Genomic DNA, 12,463 nt, shown 5'->3' on the forward strand with positions numbered 1-12,463 from the left:
GAACACCACTAGTGACAGGTCTGCTGTCGGATGTAGAAGCACCTATTTTGACCTTGTTGGTCCTATTGCTGAGCCAGTTGGCCACCCATCTGATGAGAGAGGTATTTATGCCACTTTGTGTTAGCTTTTTGATGATGTCTGGGTGGGGGGTTGTGTCAAAGGCTTTGGCCAAGTCAAGGTAAGCAGTATGTACTGACTTTCCTTCATCCAGAGTCTTGGTGACACTCTCAAAAAAGTCAGCCAGGTTTAACAGGCAAGATCTGCCCTTGACAAATCTGAACTGGGTGGAGTCCAGTGCTTGGAGATTGCCTATGTCCTTGTTTATGAGGTCCATAATAATACACTCTATGGCCTTACAGGTCAGATTTGTCAAGCTAATGGGGCAATAGTTTCTAGGGTCAGTAGTGACGCCACCTTTGTGCAAGGGGATGACAATGGCAGTTCCCCACTCTGCTGAAAGAAAGCCTGTACTTTGGCTATGGTTGAATAGGGTGCTCCATGGCGAGGCTAGTTCTTGCTGGAGATGATGCAGAATACCACCTGTGATACTATCAGGTCCCATGGAAGCTGTGTTTTTTGCCTTGGATAGGGCCTTTAACACTTAATCTATGAAGATGTGAGGTGTGGGACAACTATTGGGGATGTTGAATGGGCCTTTTTGGGGGAACAGGGGAGAGATATTTGCACTGGACCTATCTGCTAGCAGGTTGGCTGTCAACAGGTCAATGTAAGTGATACCATTAAGAAATAATTCAGAACAAACCTGGGCTTTGCCATGGAGGTTCCTGATGTAACTGAGGCTCAAGTCTCTCGAGCGCATAGCTCGATGGGATTTGGATTTTCTGAGGTGCAGCATGTCCATTAATTCCAGGTTGGACATGGCTTTATACTTCAGGCACAGATCACCTCTGAGCAGGTGGTATGCCACCGAGTAGAGATGGAGTTTCTTTTACCAGGCAGCATATGGCATCTGTTTGAGCCCTATGGCATCTGTTTGAGCCTTTTGATCCTCTTGGTGAGGTACTTTTGGGATCTTTCCAGTTGCTGCAGGTGTCTGGTAAGATACATCCCAAAAGGGGCATTGTACTCAATTATGGGCCTGATGAGGGATGAGTAAAGAGGCACGATGACCTCCCCTGATCTAGATGTGAATCCCTTCATGATTAGGTGGGCTATATAAAATGTTTTTCTAACCACTTTGGCCACGTGGTTGTCAAATGAGAGATTGCTATCAACTTGGGTCCCCAGGTCCCTAATTACTTCTTTTGTACTTAATGGATTACCACCTATGTGGTAATTTGTGGGCACTTTGTTTTTGCCAAAGGGGATGACTATACACTTTTTGTCATTTAGCTTGAGGCCATGGCTCTGGCACCAGTTGTCTGTTTCTATAAGGCCCTTTTGGAGGATGCTTGTGTCGGCTGGAGAGTTGATTATGGCACCCAGTTTGCAGTCATCTGTGAACTTGGTCAGCCACAGTCCTTCCGTGTTGGCCTGTACCTCCAAGAAATATATACCGAACAAGAGAGGTCCCAGGACTGAGCCTTGTGGGATGCCACATGTAACTGGTTTGGAGTCTGACATGGCTCCAGCAATTCTAACCATGTGGGTTCTGTCCTTCATCCAGTTTGCAACCCATCTAGTGACATAGGGGTTTATATTTAAGCTGGTGAGCTTATCTATAATGCCTGAGTGGGGTATTGTATCGAAGGCTTTTGCGAGGTTCAGGTAGGCTGTGTGGACCACCTTCCCCTCGTCAATGGCCTTGGTGACTGTTTCAAAGAAATCGACCAGATTTAAGAGGTAGGATCTGCCCTTAACAAAGCCGAACTGGGTAGGATCCAGTGTCTGTAGGTCTCCAATATCTTTATTTATGAGGTCCATGATGATCCTTTCCATAGCTTTGCAGACCAAGCTAGTCAGACTTATGGGGCGATAGTTTCCAGGATCTGTTGAGGCACCACATTTGTGGAGAGGGACCACTGTTGCTGTACGCCACTCTTTGGGTATATATCCTGTAGTAATAAACAATATTCACATACAGCCATGTCTAAATCTGATGGAATATAGAACAAATGTATGCTATGTTCATGTTTCAGGTATCATGATTTACACATTTGTTATGCCAGTTGCAGTTCTTTAGTCCTTATATGTATGCTACAAGGTTATTATGACATAAATGAGGGACCCAGCACATAATTGCTAATGGAAACATGGCTAATGGAAAAAAGTTTTGAATCAATGATGTTTATATAATGACATAGAATGGATGGGAAGAGGTGGACCACTGGTGACAAAAACGCACACAGAAACACAGTAAGACATTATTCTGTGTTTTATTTCTGCACATGTTTGTGTTGTGCTGTATTGTGTTGAGTTGTGTTACTCTGCTTTATGATCCTAATTATTCAAGCAAGATCTGTACAAGACAGGCATCACAATAATACAACATAGGATCATGGTTTGTTAAGAAAAGGTGTAGCAAAGAGTTACAACCATAGGAATCATACCAAACATTCAAAATACTTTGGTATACATCTGGATTCGAACCTTGATAGCATTCGAAGAAATCTCTACAAACAGGCACATTATCTAAGAGACCACATAAGAAATCCTACTTCACAAAGTTCTAATATGGCAGCAAATTGCAGAAAAAAAAATATATATATATATATATATATATATATATATATATATATATATATATATATATATATACAGCTGTATGATGAACATTCAATTCTTCAGCTTGCTCAACAGAAGAGTAGCCTGACTAAACAGAGTTAAAGTACTGAGAAGGGCACCAGAATAATGCCACCAAAGGAAAAATCTCACAAAACTTTGCCATAAGTCATGTACTTCCATTTAGTTTCATTTGCTGATTGGCACCAAATATTGTCCAAATGCAGTTGAGGAAGACAAATGACATGGAAAGGGGAAAATGCACAAACAGGAGAAGAGGGAGGTAGGGGCCAAGTAGCTTATGCCAGAAGTAGAATATTGGTGGCTCATAACAATATGTGGTCAGCAGCTACACATAAAACAGTGCACTAACCACAGTCAGTAACACTATGCTGATGCCTGGATTAGAACCCTTGAAATTATGCAAAAATCTGTCTATCGTTCTGAGCAGTATATCATCACATCACATGGAACTCCTACACCACACCCTTTAAATCACACAATTGAATGACAGAAACAACTTAGTGAAGCAGAAGTGATGAAGAAAGAAATCGACTGAGAGAGAAATAGCAACAATATTTTCTCTGGGACATGTAGGACCATCTGTGTGGTGTGTTACTCTTACTTATTACCTCATTATTAATTTGTCATGCTCCGTACAATAAAGTGCTTGTTATAGGGAGCAAGAAGGAGTAGGAGAGCAGAACCAGCATTAAGACATAAGCAGGATACCGGTGGCTTGCTAAGTATCCCTGTTGGGTATGGAATGTTTTTGAAATGGTTTTGTAATGCACTACTATAAATGGACAAAAATGCAAATGTTTGCAGTTAACCATATGATAGGAATATAAAATGTCATCAAACAATACAGCTGTAATTGAACATATGACACTATGCAAAAACATCAGTGTACAGAGAGGGAAATTGCCTCAACACACCAGATAGGAACTTGCGTTCATTACATCCAGCAACCTAAGAACTACTATTCAGTAATTGTTTCACAGTAGTGCCTTTAGTCTGCCTTTACTCTGTATTCCCATAGCACAGCAGGTTTAAGCACATTTGCACAAAGGTAATCAGACTATTATGGCTGAAAATAAAATCTTCAGCTTTTGCCATAGGAAGTTGAGCTGCATTAACTGTCACTCAACATTGGTACATGATGCCAACCTTTGAGTTTGAGTCTATTTTTTTGACTAGATTAAATGTGGGAAAAGGGGTTGATAGGACAGTGGTGAAAAGGAGTGTGGGAAACAGAGGTTAGGACATGGGGAAAGAATACAGGAATTTTTAGGAGTGTGGTGGGACGCACAATATCAATCCATTTCTTCAGAACATAAATATAGTATTGTACACACAATTTCATGACTTTGGAGAGTCACCACACCAGGAATGGGTGACAACAACAGAATAATACTGAATAACCAGTTGGACCAAATCAAGTGTGCTAAATGAGGACACATAAATGAAGTTGAGAGCTATATTTGGAGTGTATTTTTGTGGGATAGGTTGACAGGTGCCCATTTTGGAGAGAGAGAGGTAAGTAAGGTAGGTTAGGTAGCATGTGCTTAAACACAGGACATATGAGGCTGGCAGGGATGGTGATGAACACAAAGGGTTGGAAGACGCCATGATTAGGGATAGGTAGGGTACCACAGAGGTACATCCACATCCAAACCGAGAACATTGAGAATCCAGTCCTCACCCTCAGAAGTGTCATCACTGTCTCCTGTGTTAGTTACCAGTGTCAATGCTGAATGTGGCATCATTTTTAGCATACAATGCCAGACCTCTTCAGCCCTGCCAATTTGGTTAATGCAGCCCCTCTCCTTAATACCCTCTACCACCACCTGTCAGCTCCTGATGGGTGACAAAATTGCCACCTCCACTACTACTGCTTCTGGAGGGTACTACTGCACCAGCAGCAGGGGCAGAGCTACCTGACACAGGTGGAGCAGGTAGGACAGAACTTCTGAAGGTAATTCTGTCAGGCTGCAACCCATATGTGCTGAATGTCTGTGCTGTCTTTGGTGATGCCTCCACAACTACTTGTGGAAATATGGTGGGCCAAACCCCAGGGATCATTATACCTTTCACCACAGCCACTTGTGGAGATATGGTGGGCCAAACTCCAGTGGTCATTACATCTTCCTGTGCTCATGGTCATTTTGTTTTCAGCAACAATGCATTATAAAAAAAAATAACTAATAAAATCGAAGGAGAGAAAAAGGGTGGGGGATACAAAAAAGAGAATTAGATTAATGGCATGTCACATTTCTTAATTATTTCAATTCATAAAACAATGCGAGAAATACATAAGTACACCTTCTTCGCATCCAGATATTGACGGAAAGCATCAATTTGTCACAGAATTGATCATTCACAATGGTATATGACTAAGAGAATAATGTATTTTACTGTGTTCTGTCAGATTTCTGGTTTCTAAGGTAAACATTGCATTTACAAATATTGAATTGTTAATGTCATACAGTACTGAAGTTAAAATATCTTATAAATAGTAGCCTGTAAAAAATCAAGTATCTTTTTCTGAGTATTGATTCCACACACAATTACTCTGATGTACGTGTTGAATAATGTAATAACCAAGAGCTTTTGGAGCAGGCATGTAGGCTTGATATAAAACTTAAGGTATGCCTGTTCAAGATGATATAAAGCGATGGATTGAGAATACGTCTGTACCTTGCATTTGGACCTGATGCATATTTAACCTGTGCCTCTCTGAGGTGAGTAAATCTTTGCTGGTGTACCTCACAGAAAATAAAAAATATATATATTTGAAAGCATGATGAATAACTGAGTTGGGTGACTAATTAATGCCATATCATAGACAGGTGACGTGTCAGTATACTTACACAAGTGAGGAATGAATGCAGTCTTACGTTCATTCTGCCATCAGCTCAGGAGATCCCTCTTGTGCCTCTTCATGTCACTTTAGTGGGACAACATTACTCCCCAGTGCATGGGATGCTTGTTGCATTGAAAACAGCCTTGGCCAAGCTATTTCAAGACTCAGCTTTATACAAAAACCTGGTATATTTCCCCTGAAGTGGCCTCTGGCTCTAGTGCTTCACAAGGAGTGCCACAAAAATCCTGGTGTTTTCAACACCCCACATTTGTGCTTTAAATCAAACACCATCCCTACTGCCTCTAGCCATATATGCAGCAGTCAAGCTAGAATTATTGATCTGAAATGGTGCCCAATTCAAAACTCAGATGTAAATGAGGTTTGAAACAAACCATTTTGTCCTGGGACATCTTCAGGTTGGCTAGATGCATAGATTAGCAGGAATTAAGACTAAAGGGAAGATAAGGTTAAATGGGATGGAGGGATGTTTAGGAGGAAATGAAGTAAGGGTAGGGTGGGGCTTAGAGGGATTTGTCAAGTGTAACTGAGGTAGGAATCACATTTTGGTGTGAACTTGCTACAGCAAGTTTATGTCCAAGATGACCTGCGAGTGGTCCTGAGGGGCAGGTGGGCCTCAAACTCCTGGTTGGTGGAAGTTGGTTAGTAAAGGTAGTGTGGTGGGTATAGGCATATATTATATTTATACATATTTGTTATTGGCGATTTAGTTGTGGGCAGGTTTTTATATATATATATATATATATATATATATATATATATATATATATATATTCCAGCCTCTGGTTGATAGTTTGTTGGAGGGGGAGCTGGCCAGAATTTAAAAAGCTGGGATTTTTGCTGTGGTTTTGCATTGGTTTCTGTGTTTAACTGCGGTTGTTGTTTGGTTCTCTATGCACCTTTGGCTTTTCTGAGTCTTCACCACCGGGAATTTTGAAGTACGCAGTGCAGGGTTCAGAGGACATTTGCATTGGTGGAGATGGGTCTTACACTTGCAGCGGTACTGGTAGTCTGGAGTTCAGTGCTCCAGTTCACATAAACAAGTAAATACAGAACAGTAAACTATAAGGGTTACATAACCTTGTGTTAGCAAATTATAAAACAATCACACTCTTTTATTTACAGTGTTCTTCTGTGCATATGATTTATATACCTTTATATGTTAATAGGAAAAATTGGAGAAATATTTGGCATATGAAAGGAACAGATGAGCATAAAAAGATGGCCGTTTCGTGGGCTGCGAGTTATGTGAGGGGGAAGAGTTTGCCACCGCATGCATGGTGTAACATAGGTGCCTGTAAAAAAAAAAAAAAAAAAAAAGAAATGGAGGCTGCATGTACTAGGGTAATGGAGCAGACCAGGCATGTCTCTCAAAGGTTTAGTTTTAGCTGGATGTCCTCCATTTGCCTCATTGTTAACAGGCCATGCTTAGTGAACAGGTTGATTGAAGTGCAGAAATGGAAGTTTTATGGCTTGGCAGAAGTGATGTACTGGTAGGCTGATATGGGCGATTTGTTGAAGTACATGCCCTCCTTGGTTGACAAGTTTTGTGGGATTCTTTTGAAGTAACTATTGACTTTGTTTGCTTTGTTCCTACATGGGAGGTTGTCTGGCGCTGGCGCATTGTGGTTGCTGTTTTCTCACTGAGGCAGGCCTGTCGGGTGAGGAGCATACCTCTCAACCTCTTAGCACAAGAGGTCTGGACAAAGCTTCACTAAATGGGGGGAACAAGTGTCCAAAATAGAGACGTATTTTAAATATTGTTCTTATAAACAGAGAAACTTGCTAGAATAACAGGATTGGTATAACAGGCATTGTCTGAAGGATATGAAGTCTGAAACTTGAAGATATTTCATTATTTAGTGACCTTAATCACCCCAGTGGTTACTCAATAAAAATAATAATAATAAAATGCAATCTTATGAGGAAGAAATCAAAAATATGAGACAAAAATCTGTACAGTTGTGAGGTATGGCAGGGGATGTGGGCAAAGAGGGGGAGTTTTCCTGGCCTTGTGGGGTGTTGAATTGACTGTGCTTTCTTTGCCAGTGGGGGGAAGTTGGATGGCTTTCTCGGTGGATGATGAGGAAACGCAATGAGCCAGACTTTAATGATGGAAGTGTAAGTCTATACATTTTGGGTGCCCTCTACATGTATACAACAGGGTCGATTTCTAGTACTATTGTCAGGACTTGTGAAATACTGGGTCTCTTGCTGTTGTGTGGAAAGTTTTGGTTAATTTCACTTGAGAGTCATTGATGGCGGTAGGGACTGTGGCAGCCAAGACTTCCTCGCCCGAGTCAGTGCATTCTGATGCAACCTTTGGCTCTGCCATTTTGGTAATCTGGTGAGCAGTAGACAGTGGTGGTAAAAAAAAAAAAAAAGGCAGGAAGGGGTTACCTACCTGGGCTACAGATACTATGCTGTTGAACGGATGCTGTTTATAAGAAACTATGCATTGCTGTCTGCTGTGAAAGCCATTATTTAAAAAAATAAATAAATAAACCTTTTTCAGTCAAGCGGTAAGTTATGAGGGGTCAGCCAGCAGCCTTGCCAGAGGTTATTTATTACATTTTCTGCTTAGCAAGTTTCTAACAGTTCCCAAAGCTCATCTGAGAGGGCTAAGTGGCAGATTCAACCCTGAGTGTGTAGCGGTTTCTGAAATCTTATCATATAAAATGCTGGTAACTGGTGTTCAGACACAAAGGCATTGCTACCTTTCTGAGGGAACCAGTAAAGGTGAGTGGCTTCTTTCACATGAAGGGTTGTGGATCATAAGGTCAGGTTCCTTGTTACCGCTATTGAACTCAAAAGTGTTTTGGAAGACAAGGATACATGGTAGGAAGAAGTATCGTCCTTGGTGAAAGAGGAAATAGTGGGAGATTACATGGGAATTAACGCTTAGAGGGGAATGTGGATGGGGGAGGGGTGAAGCTCAGAAACGATTATGAAGAGGTTGGGTGTAGTTAACTATGACTATAGTAAGTATCTACTGAATTCTGAAAGCTATCTGCGTCTCTCTCTCTTTCTTCTTCTACACCTAATCATATTGTGTAGCTCATGTATTTGTAGTTTGTTTTAAGGCATTTACAGACAGGTGTCAGAATTGGTGAATATGCATGGGTAGATACAATGTCATTCTAAACTATTATTGAAAGTTTATGCATCTGGTATTCTTACGTTATGAGGCTAATTGAGTACAACACCCCTCTTTTGGCATGTATCTTGCTAAGCACATGCAGCAGCTGGAGAGACTACAAGAGGTTTCTCACCTGGAGAATCCAGGGGCTTGTTGGATACAGGTTGCAGTTATAGCCTTTGTTGCTAAAGAGGGCTCATAGTGTTAACTCTGAGGCATACACATAGAGCATAAGGTTAAAGCTCATTTTGTGCATTCTTGAAAAGAGATTTTGTTTAATTTATTTTCTGTTGCAGATTGCAGGATATGGAATTGGAGCAAGTATTGGTTGGTGACCAGATGAAAAGGTGTTCGGAAGGTGAATGAGAGAGTTTCAATGCATGTCCCAGTTGTTCAGGTGGTGCACAGAGATCACAGATGCTGGGGCACAGGATGAGCAATGGTCATTGCCCGAATGAAAATGGAATGGACAGGTAAATGGATTTTGCTTGCAGGGATGTTGTTTGTTGGAATGGTGCACAATGAGGTTGAAAGTAATCTGTCTGTCCGGGTCATTAGGGCACATCCAAGTTGGAGGTGGTGTAGAGGTAAGTTGAAGTATAGGCAGGTGGGGGACACAGTAATGCTGGGTTGGGGATTGTTTGGGGAGTATGGGGCTCCACTGACAGGGTGGAACAGAATGATCATAGGATCATAGATGGCAGTTAGGTTAATTCTCTAGGGCCTTGCTGAGCTAGCCAAGCAGTGGTTTTCACATGCTGTGCCAATGGTCTTTCAGGAAGGGAATGGGTGGGACCTCTGGGGTGATTTTATAGTAACCATCTAGTTTTCGGTAGATGGCTAAGGAGGTGTGTTGATATGAAGGGGAGTTGTTTCAATGTGGTATTTTCAGAGGGATAAACCCTTTCAAACATGTTTTAAGCATGTGGTACAATCAGGTAAGGTTTTAGAGTGAGTAGCGCATGTAACATTTGATTTCTGGCTATGTGTGTACTACGGGTATGACTTTTATGGGTGGATAAGGTTTTGTTGGAGCATTATGGATATGGGGGTGTTTGAAGATATGGGTGCAATCAGTTATTTTAACAAATCAAAGCACAGCAAACCAATAAAGGGATTAACTCTCCTGCATCCAAGTATAAAAATACTGATAAAATATAAAGTGTCCACATGCAGGTAGAGACAACAGCCTGAAATATCCACAGTCTCTGTCACTTCAATTACGAATTCCAATTCCAGTAGGGTATAAAAAGTTATTTATTCAGCTAGCAAAAGTTAGCGCTTTCACCAAAAAAAATCAGTTATTTTGTTGAGAAGTCAGCAGGTTTATGCCAGGCACGGTTTTGGATTCTTTGCAGACGTATGACAATTTTACTTACCAAATATGTAGGTGCCAAAGAAAAGCTAAGGCCAAGCCACTGATTATGGATGTTCTCAGCTGTGTGGGTCACTGACATTGCATGTTGGTTAGTTAACTATGTTGCTGGGGTAAGGGTTAATAAGTTGGTATGGGTGGCTATTGGGTTGTATCTAAGAAATTTAAGGGGATGACACTTGGGTCAGATGGCTAGAGGTGAAATTTAAGGGGATGTCACTCGAGGCAGATGGCTAGGGGTGGTCATGGGGATTTAACTTTGTTTATGAATGCTGGGGGAGGTGTTGATTTTGGGGGCCTAAATTGGGGGGGGGGTTGTGGCCTGTGGGACGACAGGATGGAAGGATAATGGGATGTTGGATATTAGGTTTTTTACTTGGCAATAAGTTTGGGGGAGTTGGGGTTTAGGCTTCTTGTGACAGTTGTATGGGTCATGTTTAATGAGGTGTGTCAGGTTGCATTTAGGTTTAAAGCTGGGTGCATGAGTTGGGACTCCTGTTAAAAGTTAAGCATATGGTAGGGCATTTGCTAGTTTGGTTTTATGTTTGTTACAGTTGGTTATCGGTAGGAGTTCAGAGAGAAGTGTTATTTGTCAAGAGTGGGAGCAAGGTAAGGCAGTTCACATTTTGGCGTAAACTTGCTACTGCAAGGAGCATGTCTATGAAGACCTGTAGGTACTGTGGTACAGATCACCCTGAATGCAGAGGGGGTCATGTAGAGTTGGTATTATTTGGGGAATGGAGAAATGTGGACTTGACAGGTGAGAGAAGAAGCTGAGGAGGGTTTCAGCTGATGGATGGAGTTGTTGGTCTGTGGTGTTTTTTCTTCCCTGCAGTCACAAGGTAATGTCTTGTTTTGGTGATCTTGTACATGGAGCGTTGGGGTTATATTTTACACTGTTTTATGGGTAGAGGTGGTCTTCTTTGGAATGGGTCAGATGGTGTTGCAGACATTAAGGGTAGGGGTTTAGTGGGTTGCAATGTGTGAGTTAGGCTTGTGAGCTAGATGGGGGTTTTTCTGATAGGAATATTTAGCTTTGAGGTACAGCATTCTCAGGAAAGGCTCGGTTGGGTTTATGCAATACATTCTGGATGGTAATAGTGTGTCACAGACCTTGTGTGACCTGGTGGCATCAGGCTTTCTCTAGTTTGTTGGTATATTGTGTTCATTTAGTCTTGCCTGGCTTGGTTTACTGTTGGTGGTGTATTTGAGGTTGTACTGCTACCAGACATGATGGTGGTTTAAGTGTGTTATTGTTTATAATGGGTAGTTGCTATAATGGCAACATTTTACTAAATTGAATTTAAAAGAAATTTAAGAGGATTATCACATTCACTGAAGAAAAAAAAAAAAAAAGAAATTCAGTAGGGTTGCAATGTGGCATGGTGGTATGCATTTGCCTCAGCATGGTTTTAGTGGCAGTGGGCTTAGTAGGGGTGATGTAGTAGACGGTAATGATCTTGGACTCATTGCGAGGCATTCATTGGTTGGGTGGTATGGATTAATTAGATCATGCACAGTAGTTCTGATAGGTTATGAGATTATGGTTTGCTACCTTAGCATAGGACAGGGGTCAGTGGTTTGTTTTAAGCTGTTAGGTAATTGGCTGTTTTTTTGTTTTTTTTGTTAATTATGTATAGGGTTAGGAAGTAATGACTTTGATACAGCTTGATTGGGGAGGATGGGTGCACCGAATGATGTTTGGCCTAGGGCCTTACTGGTGGTCTGATTGCTGGAAGTTTGGTCGGAGAGAGGGGGAACAGCCTGGACAGGACGGTGGGTGGAGAAGAGTGGCAGGCTTGCCCTCTTCTGTTCCCCCTTTTGGTATTGGATCTGCAATTCAATAAGTTGGGAAGGAAAGTGATCGGTTGCTCTGCTGGATAAGTTAAGAAGCAAGAAGAGCTGCTTATTTGGATGGTGGTGTAATTCAATAGATTGAAGGTGAGTGGGAATGCTGCCTTGTTAGCGCAAAGATAAGTGAGCATGTGGGGAACACTGCTTATCATGGGTGAGTGGTTACACTCCCCTTATGATTATTTTTGTTTTCTTGCATGGATGCTATTATCACCCGTGTCATGTTTTGGTTGAAATTTATAATTATTGGTTGATAGGATTGGGAGCTCCTCCACTGGTGGGATTTTACTGTCTTTTGCAACAGTTTCTTCTTTCTGTTGTAGAGTTTGTTTATAGCAGGGGACCACCAGATTAGCCTCCTTTTTTTTGGAGAATAGCATCTTGGTTCTGCTAGGGATAACATGATCCATGCACTCGTGTAAGTGCATACAGAGTGCATTTGTATAAGATTCGGCAGTCGTATCTGTATTGTCCATCTGCAGGGATGTTGTGAAGTTTGCCACTTCTGTCTTAAGAAGCACAAAGTTGT

Source organism: Protopterus annectens, chromosome 1.part2 (genome assembly GCF_019279795.1).
Source record: "Protopterus annectens isolate FY-2018-M chromosome 1.part2, PAN1.0, whole genome shotgun sequence".
In the NCBI taxonomy this organism is placed as follows: Eukaryota; Metazoa; Chordata; order Ceratodontiformes; family Protopteridae; genus Protopterus; species Protopterus annectens.